This window comes from Narcine bancroftii, chromosome 7, assembly GCF_036971445.1.
Source record: "Narcine bancroftii isolate sNarBan1 chromosome 7, sNarBan1.hap1, whole genome shotgun sequence".
In the NCBI taxonomy this organism is placed as follows: domain Eukaryota; kingdom Metazoa; phylum Chordata; class Chondrichthyes; order Torpediniformes; family Narcinidae; genus Narcine; species Narcine bancroftii.
The window spans coordinates 21671957-21689549 of NC_091475.1; the positions used below are offsets into that span (position 1 = coordinate 21671957).

General features: G+C 42.1%; 1 protein-coding gene across 12 annotated transcripts in view; it reads right to left on the minus strand.

The window, feature by feature from the left end:
* Positions 1-17593, minus strand: part of LOC138738581 (uncharacterized) — a 73238-nt gene that overhangs the window by 8703 nt on the left and 46942 nt on the right. The gene's annotated exons all lie outside the window — the stretch shown is intronic.

Below are 17593 nucleotides of genomic sequence, written 5' to 3' on the forward strand. Positions count from 1 at the left end.
CATATTTTCCAATGAGTGTACTTTTATGAATACAGAATAAAGTTTATCTAAGGACAGTATCTCTCCGTGTCTGTGTTAATGAACATTTGTTAAGTTCAAGTTCATTATCATCCAATTGTATAAGTACAACCGAATGAAATAGCTCCAGTCTCTGGTCCTTGGTGCAAAACATGCAGGCACACATCCAGACATAACCCACATACAGACAAACAATGCATATGCAGAACATATAGACATATATAAACATAAATAAATATTATTTAACAAATAGCAGAGTCTCGGAGGATTTGTATGAACAGGTCATTCAGTCATTCAACAGTGTCACTGCCCCTGGGAAGAAGTGGTTCCTCAGCCTCGTGGTTCTGGCTCTGATCCTCCTGTATCTCTTTCCCGATGGGAGCAGCTGAAAGACGCTGTGTGCTTGGTGTTAGGGATCCCCAATGATTTTGCTCAGCCTCTTCAGATCACGTCGATGGTGAGGAGGGAGACTTCAGTGACCCCCTCCGCCACTCTTTATGGTCCTGTGAATTGACTTCTGATCCAATTCTCTGAAGCATCCATAACAGACTGTGATGCACCCGGCCAGGATGCATTAAGAGATGGGGAAGTGCAGAGAGACCTAGGGGTACTTGTACACCAGTCTCTGAAGGTGAGCATGCAGGTACAGCAGGCAGTTAAAAAGGCAAATGGTATGGGTCGAATGACCTACTCCTGCTCCTATCTTCTATGTTTCTATGTTTCTTGATAGAGCTCCTGTAGAAGGTTGACATGACAGTGGCCGGTAGCCTTCTCCGCTTCAGTCTTCTCAGGAAGTACAGTTGCTATTGCGCCTTCTTGATAAGTGAGGAGATGGTGAATTTCCAAGATAGGTCACTAGTTAAGTGAACTCTTCTTTCTCCACAAGTGAATTATTAATGTGCAGAAGAAGGTGGTCATTCCTGGTCCTCCTGAAGTCCACGATCATCTTTTCCACATTGAGACTGAGATTGTTACTCTTGCACCATTTCACGAGATTTCCCACCTATTCTTTGTAGTGCAACTCACCATTGATGTTGATGAAGTTTAACTACTGATGTGTCATCAGTAAAGTCAGTTCTTGTGGAACAAGCCATAGCATTCATGAGCAAGCATGGAGGAGGAGTGAGGTGAAGGGTCAGGTGAGGTTATCCATCACAGAGTGAAGATGTGAGCAGCATAACGGGTCAACTAGTTGAACTGGCACCTCACAGCACCAGAGGTCTGGGCTCGATTGTGGGGAGTTTGCATGAACTCCCTGTGTCTGCATAGGTTTCCCCTGGATGCTCTGATTTCCTCCTACATCCCAAAGACACACAGGATAGTTGGTTAAATGGGTGCAACTAGATGCCCCTAAATGGGTAAATGTGTGGTAGAATCTGGGGGAGGGGCTGGAGTGGGAGGTGGGGGAGGTGGTTGGTGAATGTGAGAGAATAATATTTGGATAGACACACAAATTCTGGAGGAACTGAGCAGGTCTCACAGCATCAATAGGAGGAACGATCAACATCAAAATTCTTTTAATGTCATGTAATAGTACCGAACTTGTAATATTGCACAAAATTGCCTTCTGCCTGCCATGACAAAGAGTCGCCATTAGTGTCACCTGGTGCCCCTTACAGTACAAGAGAAAAAGAAGCAAAGAGAGTTCCTTCAGAGACAATGAGAGTGTGTGGATTTGCCTCCAGTGCTCCCACAGCCTCTGCAGTCACACGGAGTCCTCTTTGATCCATGGGCGATCTGTGCTCCAGATCCAAACCTCCGACATGATCAGGAAGCCTTCAGCACCCAAGAGGCTTTGAGAGCCCTTCTGGCACTCAGCGCCTTCTCGAATTCTGCCTCTGATACCTGGTTCCTATGATCCAGTCTCCAGCAGCCCGTAGCCCATGGGGGTCCCCAGTCATCAAGTCGCCTGCAGCCTGTGTCGCTTCCAGCCACAGAGCCCCTTGCTGGTTCACTGCTGTGGCCACTGTCCTATAGGGTCATCTCCAAAGATATAGAACTGATTTTTCTGGCCTGAGATCTGCAGACTTTCGTGTTTCACTCCAAAATTTGGATTGATGTCAGCTTAGTGTGAATGGGTGGTGGATGGACAGCAGAAATACAGCAGGCCAAAGGGCCACATTCCAAGCTTTATCTCCCCATGGCTCTGTAGCTCCACGGATGAGTGGCCATCACACATTCCAGGGTGGACCAGTTCTTTCTTTGTCCACAATCCTTCAGGGTGCTGGAATGTTCTATGTACACAAGGTAGTTCAATCACTTGGCAACATCACTTGAGCCCATCGCATCAAAGGGACCTGACCCAAAATATTGATTGTCCATTTCTGCTCATGGTTATTGCTGGAGCACTGAGTTCTTCCAGTATCTCATTGTTTGCTCACTAGCCTTGATTTCCCACTGCTGTTGTCCATCTCTTCACGTGTTCCATCATTTCATTAACAAAGGAAATCTTTCAATTCATCTAAATGTTTGGCACTGTCAAACTGGAGGCCAAGAAACTAAACGCAATAAAATTTGTGTCAGATCTATTAAATCCTGAAAGTGAAACTTTGAAGATAAACTTTTCTAATCAATTTTGAAAGCATGATATTTGGAATATTCTTATCACTAATAAAGCCTCAATCGTGGAACTTTCCCTGTTAATAAACGAAAGCAAAATACGTTCACTCTCCACAATGAGGATTTGTGGGTCCCAGATTTGTTAGAGATCTCATTTTAATTTATACCAAGACAAGAAATTGATTTGTCTCATGTGGGATAAAAGGATATAAAGAGAAATTCCTGGCTTCATGCTGAATGAGACAATGTTATTTTCATTTGCCTTAATGTGCTGCAAGTTACGTTCATACAAATTAGTGCTGAGGTTTCCTGGTTGTCAGAGATCACATAAACCAGGGCAACAAGCAAACTACCAAGGGAGATCAGCAAATCAGTCACCACCCTTGGAGGAAAATGCTTGGTCGATGTTTGGTATTGAAACCTTGTCTCCTGGTTCCACTCCCTTTGGGCAGAAGAGAAATGAACTTGAAGATGCGCTTCCAGATTCAACCACAGTTTCTTTCCTGCCTAGATAAGACTCTTGAATGAATCCCCTCCCCCACCTCCCACCATTGCTATAAGTAACAACACACAGAAATGCTGGAGGAACTCAGCTGGTCTTGCAGCATCCATAGGAGATAAGGATATATTGTCAATGTTGTTACAAACAAATCACAAAGTTCGTTGTTCTGCCACAGCATCACAGTGAAAATATTTATATGCCACCTTACCTCACCTTACTATGGCACGGTTAGTGTCGTGGCGAGCGCAATGCAGTTACAGCGCCAGCGATCAGGAAAGGGGTTTGAATCACACTCTGTCTGTAAGGAGTTTGTACGTTCTCCTCGTGTCTGAGTAGGTCTTCCCCGAGAGTTCCGGTTTCCTCCCACCATTCAAAACATATCGGGAGGTACTGGCTAATTAGGTGTAAATTGGACAGCACAAACCCTTGGGCTGAAATCTTGTTGTATCTTTATATTTTATAAAAATTAATTATTAATAAAAGTGAATGAAAAGTCAAGGTATGGCAGTGACTTTATTTCATTGCTCATTCAGGAAACTGATGGCAGTGGGGAAGAAACTGTCCTTGTCCCACTGGGTGCTGGTTTTCAGGCTGCTGATGGTAGCAGTGTGAAGAGGGCCCGGCCTGGGTGGTGAGGGTCCTTGAGGATAGAGGCTGCTTTATTAAGACACCGCCTCTTGTAGATGTCCTCAATGGAGTGAAATTTGGCCTGTCATGTCGCAGGGGGAGTTAACAACCCTTTGGAGTTGACTTCCCGGGCCTATGTTTCCACAGAGATTAAAAATACAGCTGGGAAACGCAGTTCCAAGGGACCAAAATAGTTCCAATAGTGGCCAAGAGAAAAATTAAAAATGTTGATTCTGGCCGAGCAGAAAGGAACAGAGAGAAATGTGTGAGTGTTCTGCTCGCTCTACACACATTGCCCATTCTTTTTACATTTTTTTTTAATTGACTTTAACATATAAACTTACATACAAAATGTTAAGGAAAACTCATAACAAGTCATCTCATGTACTTATAAGTACCAAAAAAAATGGAATCACTTTAGACAGTTCCTTAATCCACATGAGAAAGAAGTTATTGAATGAATCGATGATAACTGTGTTAACCCCATATTTGCCAAATTAATCCAAATAAAAATTGATTTAAAAAATTTAGCAAAAGATAACTATTTAAAAGTTGGGAGTCTGTAGAGCGATCGAGTCATACAGCACAGACATGCCCTTCCGCCCAACTCTTCCATGCTGTCCAAATTGGAATTCCAGGCTCGTCCCATTTGCCTGCATTTGGTACTCTGAGTGAAAAGTTGCCTCCAATCCCTCTTAATTCTTTCCTCTTTCTGCTTTAACCAAAGCCCACCAGTTCTAGAATTGGGTGTCCTGGGAAATAGTCTGTGCCTTCACTCTCTCTATGCCCTTCATGATTTTCTAAACCTCCATAAATGTTTAAATTTAAATATTGAATTTGTTATTTACAGCTTGGTAGAAGTCAATTACGCCCATTTAAACCCCATGCCGCCCAAATACACCCAAATTAACCTACAACCCCACACGATTTGGAGGGCGGGAGGAAACCGGAGCATCCAGGGAAAACCCACGCAGGTCACAGGGAGAACATCAAACCTTGTACCGACAGCGCTGAATTCTAACCCAGGTGGCTGGCGATGTATTATATTGCGCTAACTGCAAAGCTTACCATGACACCCTTGTTGATGATGGTGTGATTTATTTTTTTTCTCTTTGAGAGAGTGGAAACTCTCTTTCAAAGGGTGGTAGAAGCAGTCACACAGTGTTGAAATGGGCCCTTCAGCCAAATTTGCCCACAGTGACCAAAATGTCCCATCCACCTGCCTGTGTTTGGCCCATATCCCTCCAAACACATCCCATCCATGTATCTGTCTAATTTTTGCAATAGTCCCTGCCTCAACCGCCTCCTCCAGCAGTCCTTCCCATGCACACATCACCCTCCGAGTGTTTAAATTAAAAGTTACCCTCAGGTTGTGTAAAGTCTCTCCCCCACCCACCACCCCTCACCATTTATAAGACAGAGAGGGAGAAAGGTTCTTCAAAAGATAGTGGATGAATGGCTGACAGGGTTTTGGAGTTGAGATTACAGTCTGATTGGCCATGATCTTATGAAATGGCAGAGCAGTCTCGAAAGGCAACGAGGCCTATTCCTGCTCTGAATTCAGATGGCGAATCAAAAACTGTAGCGGCTGGAATCAAATTTCAACATTCAGAGTTATTGTCAGAGTACATACATTACATCACATATAATCCCGAGATTCTTTATCCTGCGGTTCTTTGAGAACTAGAACTTATCGGTAACTATAAACTGTACTCAAGAAAAAAACTACAAGGAAATAAAGGAGAAAAATATAAACAAATAAATAAATGTATACAAACTGGCTGTGCAAATACAGAAAAGATAAATATTCAATAATAAATAATGCATAAAATCCTTAAATGAGCCTCAGATTGAGTTTGTTGTTGAGGAGTCTGATGGTGGAGGGGTAGCAGCTGTTCCTGAACCTCATGGTATGAACCTTTGGCACCTTGACCTCTTTCCTGATGGCAGCTGTGAGAACAGACCATGCGCTGGGTGGTGTGGATCCTCAATGATTGCTGCTGCTCTCCGATGGCACCATTCCATGTAGATGGTGCGGCTGTGATGTCATGGGCTACATCCACTTCCTTTTAGAGGGCTTTGCAGTCAGGGGGTATTGGTGTCCCCATACTAGATTGTGATGCAGCCGGTCAGCACACTGTTGAAATTTGCTGAGGTTTTTGATGTCATGCCGAACTCTGCAAATTCCTGAGGAAGTGGAGGCATTAACATACTTACTTCATGATGCCATTAGTATATTGGGTGCAGGAAAGGTCCTCCGAGATAGTGACTCACAGAAATTTTAATTTGCTCACCCTCTCCACCTCTGATCCCCAAAGATCACTGGATACACCTGTGGTTTTTCCTCCCTAAAGACTATAATCAGCTCCTTGGTTTTGATGATATTTTGAGCAGAGTCCATGGATAGAAATGGTCAGTCAATGTTTCAGATGGGGATTCTGTAACCTGACCTGAAGCATTGACAGACTGTTATGCCCAAGCATGGTGTCGGACCCAGCAGCTCATTGTTCATTCCTAATTCGTATGTCGGCATCAAAATGGTTGTCAGAGAACATTGGAAAGAATTACCACTAACGTTGATAGGGAGGGTAAATTGCATTAAAATGAATGTCTTCCCAAGGATACAATACTTGTTTCAATCTTACCAATTCCCTTAACAGAGAAATTCTTTAATGAACTAAAGAGAATAATAAGGAAATTTTTATGGAAAGGAGGGAAAACTGAGGATAGCGCTAGATAAATTAACAGAGAGTACAACCAAGGTGGTTTGCAGTTACCAAATTTAAAAATTATTATAGAGCAGCACAATTAGGGTATTTATCAGATTTTTATCAGACAAGGGAAAAACCAGATTGGACTAAGATAGAGCTAGATAAAATAGGGGAGAAGGTACCGGAACATATACTTTATAAGTGGGATGAAAAGCTGATGCAATATAAAAGCTCACCAGTACTGCATCATTTACTCAATATATGGAAGAAGATTCACTTAGAAAAGAAAAAGCAAATTACCAACTACCAAAATTATTATTGACACAAAATCAGCTAATCTCTTTTACAATCGATAACCTTTCCTTTAGAGAATGGGAGAGAAAAGGAATTAAAAGAATAGAAAACTGTTTTTTGGGAAATAATTTATTCACATTTGAACAAATGAAGTACAAATATGGAATAACTCATGGTACAATGTTTGCATACCATCAACTGAAAACCTACTTAAAGGATAAATTGGGAAGCAGACTGAGATTACCAGAAGGAAGCAGCTTTGAATATCTGATTACAGAAACAATGATAATTAAAAGATTTATAACAAACATGTACATCAAGCTGCAAGAGAAGGAAAATGATGAAATAAGCTATAAACCCAAACAAAAGTGGGAACAAGATTTAAACATAAAGATAAAAAATGAAACATGGGAAAAGTTATGCTCTGGAACTATGAAGGATATAATAAACATGAGGTAACGCATGATACAGTATAATTGGTTACACAAGTTATATATCACACCCCAAAAGTTTTAAAAATGTGATCCAACAGTATTAGACAGATGTTTTCGTTGTAAGAAGGAAACGGGAACAACAGTACATGCAATTTGGGCATGTGAGAAAGTGAAAAAGTTTTGGGAAGATCAGGTATTAAATAAAATCACAAAAAAGCAACATACCAAAAAATCCAGAGATCTTTCTCTAAGTAATATAAGTAAAGAATTAGGCCTCAAACTGGATAAAGCGCAAAAAAAGATTTATTATGATAGCCTTAACTGTAGCAAAAAAATGTATTATGTCAACTTGGAAATCAGAAGAGAGCCTAAAAGTACAGCAATGGTACACAGAAATGATTAAAGGTATTCCATTGGAAAAAATAACATATAATTTAAATAAGAAAGTCACATTATTTGAACAAATTTGGGAACCGTACATGGAACATAACAGAGAGGGCTTGCCTCGGACTTCCACCCCCTAAAATGATAAAATGATAAGAAGACAAAATGACTTGATCCAGTGTGTAAAAGTAGATGACACAATTTTCTTGTTTATTTTCATTGTGTGATGACATTGTTTAATGGGTTTATTGTATTGTATATGTTGAATGTTTAATGGGTTTGGAGGAGGGTGGGAAGGGGGGGAGGGAAGGTAGGGGAAAAAGGGGAGAAAAAGCTGCTGTGTATATTTAAGAGGGAAATGTTTGTGTGCATTTTGATTGATATGGTTCACAGTGTGAAATTTTTTTTAAATTTAAAAAAAAAAGGTTGCCAGAGAAAAGCTGTTTCCGTTAGTGGAACGGGAAAGAAGCAGAGAGCAAAAGTAAAGGGACAAAGAAGCAAAACCGGCCGGACGAAAATCTTCTCTTCCAAAGCTTGTGTGAATCACACCACTGGGGCATAATATGGGCCATGTCAGAGCAAATGGAAATTAATTTAACGCATCTTTAAATCTCCACTCAGAAACCAGGATATTAAAGAAAAATCAAGTCTAGACTGGTGAACACTGAGATCATTCCATTGTCAATCTCAAACTATTTCAGACGTTTACTCAATTGGATCATTTTCAAATCTGGAAATATTAATGTCAGCTAAAAAAAATCCAACTGCCACTTCAGTGTTCCTTCTGTTTGTTTGAATTAAGCCATTCAGCCTATTGAGTCTGGCTAATGTACTTTTCCACTCAAACCCATTCTCCACATAACCTTCGACGCCCTTGCTATCAACCTCCACTTTAAATATACCCAATAACTCTGCCTCACAGCCGCCCATTCATATCGAGGGAAAGAGATTCCAGGAAGAGATCAGCAGGGCAATAACTTTGTTATTGGATACGAGAGCCAGCATGGCTTCAATGGGCTGAAAGGCCTCCATCTGGTGCTGTAATTGTTCTGTGTTTCAGTATCTTGTTAGTGAAGAGCTCCATTGGCAATGCTCATTGGGTCCTGCCTGTCCCTGATAGATAGCGGAAGTGCAGGCGAGGGATTGGAACTTTAACAAACAGGGTCCCACCCAGTGGGATGATAGCACAATGGTTATATTACTGGTCAAGCAATGCAGTGGCCTGCACTAATGATGGAAAGGCAAGGGTTCATATCCCACCTCAGCAGCTATGAAATTAATTTGAGAAAATAAAACCATAAGTAATAGTAACTGTGAAACTACCAGATTGCCTCAAACAAAAATCTATTTCACTGACTCCTTTCAGAATAGGAATTCTCCCATCTTTCCTTTGACTGGCCCACAAGGTCAAACATCAGGTGACTCCCACCCTCATCCAGTTACACTTTGCATTTTTACTCTCCAAATCCCTGCCCCCTGCCACAGTGCCTCTTCCCTGATCTGTTCCCTCACCCCCAACTATCTTGTGCTAATTGATCTTCCTTTTCATTGTGATCCCAAACTCCGTAAATCATGCTCTTTACATGGTGAATGTAAAAACAGAAGGGCTGGAGGAACTCAGCTGGTCTCGCACCATCCATAGGAGGTCAAGATTTCGGGTCTGAGCCCTACTTCAAGATGCAGTATGAATAAAAAGTAAACTGGGGCCTGTATTAAAAGGCTGGGGAAAAGGGAAGAATGGGAGAGGGAGGAGTACAGACCAACAGACAAAAGATGTTAATTAGACACGATCAGAGGACAGGTGAGAGGATAGGTGAGAATTGAAGTGGGGGGGATTTCTTGGCTCTTTGAAAGGAGACATTTTACATCCATGTGCCTATCTAAGAGTCTTTTGAATGTCTGCATTGTACTAGCTAAATATAGCAACAGCGAGTTATCAAAACTAACTTGCTTAATCCAAAGCATTTGAGGCTCGGGCTGAGAGATTTGCCCAGGGTTTATGTGAATGCGATAAAAGCACAGGAAACGGAGGAACTCAGCCAATCTCACAGCGTCCATATGGGGCAAGGCCTCGGGCCTGAGCCCTTCCTCAAGGTATGACTACAATCTGCAGATTTCTGTGTTTTACATGGTGAATATTCTTCAGCGGAACTCTTCTCACTGTATTTTGTGACAAATAAATGTTAGCTTTTGTCCAGGACCCCTTCCTTCCCTTTTTATACTTGTTATTTGCCCCACCACCAGCCACATCCTAGTCTTGATAAAGGGCCCCAACGAAAACTATTGACTGTCTCTCCGGATACTGCTTGATCTGCTGAATATCTCCAGCTTCTCCTGAGCACTCTACATCCTGCACTGTTTATAAAATACCTGCAGCATTTAAGTACAGACACAATGCTGGAGAAACTCAGCAAGTTAAACAGTGTACTTTATATAGAAATGATAAAGATACATAACCAACACTTCGGGCTTGAGCCCTTCATCAAGATATGGCTCAAACCTGAAACATTGGTTATGTATCTTTATCTTTGCAATATAAAGTACGCTGTTTGACCTGGACTTCAATCATTGTATCTGCAGACTTCTTGACGTTTTACACTTAATTATGGATTGACTTGCCTGGATAACATGCAAAAAAAAAGCATTCTGCTGTATTAATTCACATGATAATAAGCAATTAAATTCAAAATTAGGATGGCCCACATGTAATCTAGATAATCTACTCTGTTGGACAAGCAGGGGTTAATCAAGGAGTGTCCTGGATGAATGAGCATAGACAGTCTCGAGATGAATAAAATTTAAAATTGGCTAATCTTCAATGAAGTCCTTTCTTTTGCCCGGCAGTAATTAGGCGCTCGTCTCCTCATGTATGGCGCTATGCCTGGGGACTTTCCACTGAGCTGACTTTGAGCCCTCTGCACCTGACTCCATGACCTCTCACCACTCTGACTCTTGAACTGCTTGCTTTGGAGGTTGCCTGGAAATGGACAACAAATTCGCATCAACCACAGGGCAGTGCAGCGATGCCTCGGGAACAATACAGCATCCAATTAGTTTTTATTGGGGGGGGGGGGTTAGGGGATGGTGCAATTGACTCATGGAAAGATTGATAAATCTCGGTGATGATGTTGTCACAGAAAGAACCCTGAGAGTGCCCGATGAAGGCTCAAATCAGTAGCACTGATCTTTTAAAGGATTCAGAAACCACTGCCAGCCTTCTCACCCAAGGGACTCAGCAACCAGTCAGTGGCTTCTGGGTTACCATGGAAACCGTCAAACCTGAACAATTGCAAGTATGCGCTTGAACGCGCTACAGGCATCTGTGAACTTAAAACCTGATTTTGAAGGCCCACTGCACAAAAATGCTCAATGGTGCTGGAGGAACTCAGCCGGTCAGGCAGAATCAATGGAAAGCCGTGCACAGTCAATGTTTCGGGCCTGATCCCTTCATCTCTGATGCTGCCTGACCAGCTGAGTTCCTCCGCAACTTTTGTGTGTGGTTTCATTTCCCCAGCATCTGCAGACTTCTTGTTTAACCTTTGGATTCAAAGGACCTTTGTGGAAGAACCTTGGGGGTCCAAATCTCTCAAGGTTGCCACGCAGGTTGATAGGATAAGTAAGAAGGCTTATGGTACACATTCATCAGTCAGAGGAATGATTCAAGAGTCGAGAGGTAATGTTAAATTTAAATTTACACACACAGCAAGGTAACACGCCCCTCTGCCCCACAAGCCCATGCTGCCCAATTATATCCAATTGACTAACAGCCCCTGCATGTTTTGAAGGGTAGGAGGAAACTGGAGCACCTGAAGAAAACCCACACAGACATGGGGAGAACGTGCAAACTCCTTACGGACAGGGCAGGGTTGGAACCCCAATTGACTGTGCTGTAACAGCTTTGTGATAACAGCTACATTAATCGTGCAAAACTCTGGTCAGACCACAAAAGGAATGTGGTATTCAGTTCTGGTCTCCTCATCTGGGGCAGCAAGGTTGGTGTAGCGGTTGGCGCAACACCTTTTTAGAGCCAGCGATGAGGACTTGGGTTAGAATCCTGCGCTGCCTGCACCCAATTAACCTTCAACCCTCGATACGTTTCCTCCCACCGTTTGAAACATACCGAGGGTTGGAGTTTAATTGGGTGTGATTGGGTGGTACAGGCTCATAGGCACGTATGGGGCACACAGAGAGTGGTGGGTTCTTAGAACAGGCTGCCAGTGGTAGTGGTGGAAGTGGATACAATAGGAGCATTTAAGAGGCTTCTTGATGGATGAAGGAATATGAAGGCGATGGAGGGAGATCGACCAGGTTTAGTTTGATGTGGACTATGTTCAGCACAGATGCCCAGGCCGAAGGGCCTGTGTTGTACTGTTCTCTGCACAATGAGGCAAATAGTCATAGAATTCAAGATTCAAGTTATTGTCATGTAATAAAAACAGTGTCATATTACACAAAATTGCCTTTTGTCTACTGTAAGGCAGACAGATTTGTAATTGGCAGAGATTGCTTGAAGCACCCCTTATGGTCAGAGAAAGAGAAGCAAAAGAGAGGCCTCCACAAAGTCACCAAGTGTCCGTGGATTCACCTCCAGCATTTCCACAGTCTCCACAGCCACATAGAGTCCATTCCAAGCCATCGGCACCCCAAGCTCCAGATCCGAACCCTTCAGTGCCATCGGCACCCTCTCGCATCCTGGTTCCGAGACCTCGTACCTCTTCAGCTAGTATCGAGCCAGTCCAGAGGTCTGCAGCCTGGTGTGAGTCCCTTGACTGCAGTCTCCAGCAGCCCACGGCCTGATTGGGTTCCTCCCCTTGAATTACTAACAGCCCACCAACTGTGTGTTCCTCAGCCACAAAATCCCTCACTGGTCGGCTGCTGTCGTCACCATCCCATGGGTCGTCTCCTCTCCTTCTCCTTCTCAGACAGTCGGGGGTGGGGGGGGGGGGGGGAGGATGCTCTCCTCATTTTCTGGTGCCCTGCGCTCATCCTCCACTTCCCCAAATCCACAATCTCTCATGGCTGCTGCCGATCATAGGCGTTGCCATCTTGGGCACAGATCCGGCGGTCGCGGGATTTTAAATAAAACCACCTTCAGCTCCTCTTCTAGTGTATAAGGCCTGCACAACAGTTATGCTATACTTTGAGCAATTATGGGATAGGGATAGATAAGACAGAGGTAGATAAATTGTTTTGATTGGTACGTGAAGCCAGAACTAGGGGGCCATTACTTCAAGATTCAATGGAGTAGATTTAGGATGGAGATGAGGAGGAACTGCTTTTCCCAGAGGCTGGGGAATCTATGGAATTCGAAGCAGTGGAGGCTTCCTCAGTAAATACATTTAAGACAAGGTTGGATAGATTTTTACATGGTAGGGGAATTAAGAAATATGGGAATCGACAGGTAGGTGGAGATGAGCCTATCATTAGATCAGCCATGATCACATTGAATGGTGGAGCAGGCCCAATGTAGCGGATGGCCGACTCTTGTTCTTATTTCTTATGTTCTTGTAAAGTGCTGAATTTTTCTTTATCGGCCACAGGGTGCTAGAAAAGAATGAATGGAGCCCTGTCTGGAACCTTTCGATCGCTTACCTGAATTCTGCTGGCCCTGTGGGTTCCAGGAATCACAGCCTTGTTTGGACGATTAAAGAATCTAGGTTGGCTTGACTGAGCTTTACAAGTTCCAGGAAAAAATATTTTTTCAAGAGAAACAAAAAATTCTAGAAAGGCTGCCCAATTCTGAGAGTATAAAAAATGAAGGCATGCAACATCTGCTGCTGGGGTTGAAGAGCAACTTAGATCATGGTCAGTTAAAGAGCATGAATACAGGGTGCAGAGTTATAATGAGTCACAGAGTCCAGGGTGGGGTGTTACAGTGGGTCACAGTGGGCAGGGTGGGGTGTTACAGTGGGTCACAGTGGGCAGGGTGGGGTGTTACAGTGGGTCACAGTGGGCAGGGTGGGGTGTTACAGTGGGTCACAGTGGGCAGGGGGCAGTGTTACAGTCACAGAGTGCAGGGTTAGGTATTACAGTGAGTCAGAGAGTGCAGGGTGCGGAGTTACAGAACGTCACAGAGTGCAGGGTGCAGTGTTACAGTGAGTCACAGAGAGCAGGAAATGGAGAAAAGTACAGTTAAACAGTGCAGGGGCATCACCTTATTGTGTTTTATTGTGTTTAAGTTTAGTTGTCAAATCATACCTTGTACAGTGAGAAAGGTTCTAGTGCAAGCAGTCTAACAAGTTATCTCCAACACTTGTACAGCTATGTAAAGAGTACAATTTAGAACTATCGAACACTACAGCTCTGAGGCAGATTCCTTCGGCCCTTCTAGTCTGCGCCGAACTAATTTTCTGCTTCATCCTACTGCTCCTGGGCCATATGACTCCATACACTCCTATCCATGTACCTGTCCAAAATTTTAGAACTCTTTAGTCCTCGATGTTGTACTGACTCATATATTCCTTAAAAAAATTACTAAATCCTTCCTATCTCCTAACCCTCTATTTTCTTTCATCCATTTGACTTTCTAAGAGTCTGTTAAATGTCCATAATGTTTCAGCCTGCAAGGCATTCCAGGCACCCATAACCCTCTGTAAAAGAAAAATTATTCCTTGCAGTCTCCACTAAACTTTCATCCCTTTATTTTGTACAGATGTCCTCAAATGTTTGCTATTCCTACCCTGGGGAAAAGGTGCTGGCTGTTCACCCTGTCTATGCCTCTCAATATCTTGTAGACCTCTATTAAGTCTCCTCTCATCCTTCTACACTTGAAAGAGAAAAGTCTCAGCTCTGCTAACCTTGCCTCATAATAGTTTCCAATCCAGGCAACGTCCAGTAAATCTCCTCTCCACCCTTTTCATAACTTCCACATCCTTCCTGTAATGAGGTGACCTGAACTGAACACATTACTCCAAGTGTGGTCTTACCAAAGATTTGTGGTGTTGCAACATGAACTCAATCCTTCTATTAATGAAGCTCAACATCCCTAGCCCTTCTTAGCCATCCTATAAACCTGTGTGGCGACCTTGAGGGATGTATAGATTTGGATCACAAGGACTCTCTGTTCATCCACACTCCAAAGTAAGTGGCCATTAAACCTGTACTCAACCTTCTGGTTTGTCTTTACAAAATGCATCATCTCACACTTTACCGAATTGAACACCATCTGCCACCATTCTGCCGAACTCTGCATCCTGTCTATATCCTTTTGTAAGGTATAACAACCTTCAGCACCATCTACAACTTTTCCAACCATTTATTTATCCGCAAACATTTAGGTTTACCCCAACCAGAAGTCCTAGATGAAAAATGGAATCTAAGAGTCAGATCACAGAATTGTCCTTATTACCTTTTTTTTAAGCAAGCAGATCACATTTGCCATTCTCCAATCCTTCTGATCTTCCCCTGTGGCCAATAATGACTCAAGGATCATAGCCACTGCCCCAGCTATCTCTTCCCTCACTTTCCATAACAACCTGGAGTATTTTGCTTACAGCCCTGGGGACTTAATAATCTTAATGATTTTAAGAAGATCCAACACTCCCTCTTCCTTAACCTCAACGTTGACCAGCACACAATTCTGTTCTATTCCAACCTCACCTTGATCTAGGTCCTTTTCTCTTGTGAATACTGAAGCAATGTATTCATTTAGAACCTCCCCAACCTCCTCCACCTCCAGGCACATGTTGCCTCCTTTATCCTTTACCAGTTCCAGCTTCATTCTTGTCGTCCTTCTGTTCTTCACATACATATAGAACTCCTTGGGGTTCTCTTTAATTCTATATGTCAAGGCCTTCTCATGCCCCCTTCAGGATCTCCTAAATCTTTTCTTAAGCTCCTTCCTGGCTAAAATATACTTCTCATTAGCCCTTCCCATTTCCTGCTTCCTACATCTAAGGGATGCATCCTTCTTCCTCTTGTCAAGCTACCTCACCTGTTTCATCAACCACGGTTCCTTTTTCTTTTCACCTTTTCCCTGTCCCATTGGGACAAACCTATCTGAACCCAGCACAAGTGGTCCCTTAACATTAGTTCTGTACTTTCACCTTTGAACATTTGTTTCCAATTTACACTCACTAGTTCCTGCCTCATACCATCGTAATTAACCCTTCCTCAATTAAACACTTTCCCATTTTGTCTGCTTATCCATAGCTATGCTGAAGCTCAGGGAGTATCACCAAAGTGCTCACCCACTGAGAGGTCTGCCAACTGACCAGGTTAATTACCCAGAATTAGATCCAATGTGGCCTCTCCTCCTGTCAGCTGGCCCACATACTGTGTCAGTAATCCTTCTTGAAGTCAGGAAATGCCGTTCATTATGAGGGTAGTTGAAGTCTCCCATAATAACAACCGTGTACTTCCTGCACCATTCCAAAACCTGCCTGCTTACCTGCTCCTGGCATCCTAAGGCTATTGGAGGGCTTATAGACTACTTCTAGTACAGTGATTGCTTCCTTCCTATTTTTAACTTCCACTTCTCAGTAGACATACCCTTGGCATTGTCCTTGCTTTCTATAGCTGCGATACCATCCTTGACTGATAATGTAACTCTCCCCCTCTCTGGCTAAAATACCTAAATCCCGTACGTGCATCAGCCAATCCTGCCCTTCCTCCAGCCAAGTCTCTATCCCTGTGCTCCCCTCGCTAAGAAGTGCTGGCAAGGACTTAAATGTCAAAGTGGAGCCTGCATTCACCATTTCAACTGACAGCTTGCACCACTCCCACCACTCTCTGCATGAAGATGTTTTCCCCCTAGTGTTCCCATTAAACCTTTGCCCTTTCACCTTTTACCCATGTCCTCTGGTTTGAACCTCAGTGGAAAAAGCCTGCCTGCATTTATACTGTCTATACCCATCATTTTTATGGAGGATAGGGTGAAAAGAATGATCAACTAACCCCTTGTCCCTGATCCTTTGAAACCTTCATCATATAGTCCTATTAAATTATTGAATGCAGATTATAAGATTCTTGCTAAAATGCTAGCAAATAGAATGACTAAATTGTTTAATAAATAAATATGGACTAGATGGGTTTTTTAAAAAAGAGATAATCAGCAGATAATGTGACTATATTATTTAATATTATATATTTGGTACAAAAGAGAAAAGATTTAAGTGTAGTTGTGACCTTAGATGCAGAAAAAGCTTTAGATTAGTGGGAAGGGGACTTTTTATTTAAGGTTCAGGACAAATTTGGATTTGGTCAAACTTCTATAAATTGGATTAAGGCCTTATATAATGGTCCTAAAGCTAAAGTGATAACTTAATGGATAAGTATCTACTATATTTCAATTGATGAGATCAAGTAGACAAGGAAATCCTTTGTCTCCTGCATTGTTTATATTGGCTATAGAATAATTAGCAGACATAATTAGGAGTGATTTGTAAATTAAGGGACTTATGGTTAGTCAAGAAGAATATAAAATTAGTTTATTTGCAGATGATGTTTTAATATACTTGACAGAGCCTGAGACTTCCCTTCAGAAATTACCCTTTAATTGGGAAGAATAAGATAAGATCTCTGGGAATAAGATAAATTTGGATAAAAGTGAAATTATGCCTCTTACTGAAGGAAATTATAGTCATTGTAAAAGATGTACTCAATTTAAATGGCCAAAGGATGGGATTAAATATTTAGGGATTTGTGTAGATAACAATTTAAAAACTTAAATAAATTGAATTACTTGCCATTATTTTTAAAAGTTGAAGAAGATTTTTTTTTAAATGGATGACTCTACCTATATCATTAATTGGATGGATCAACTGTTTACAGATAAATATATTTCCAAAAATTCAGTATTGTTTTCAATCTCTACCTATATTATTGCTACAAAAAGTTTTTTTAAGAATTAAATAAATATGTAAGGAAATTTCTTTGGAAAGGTAAAATATCAAGGGTTTCTATGGAAAGGTTAATATGCAAATATGAAATGTGAGGATTACAACTCCCTCATTTTAAGTATTATTATCAAGTGGCTTGATTGAGATTCCTTGCTTCTCTTTTTGAAGCAGAAGTAAAAGTGGGATGGATCAAAATAGAGTTAGATAAAATAGGAGAGAAGTTAG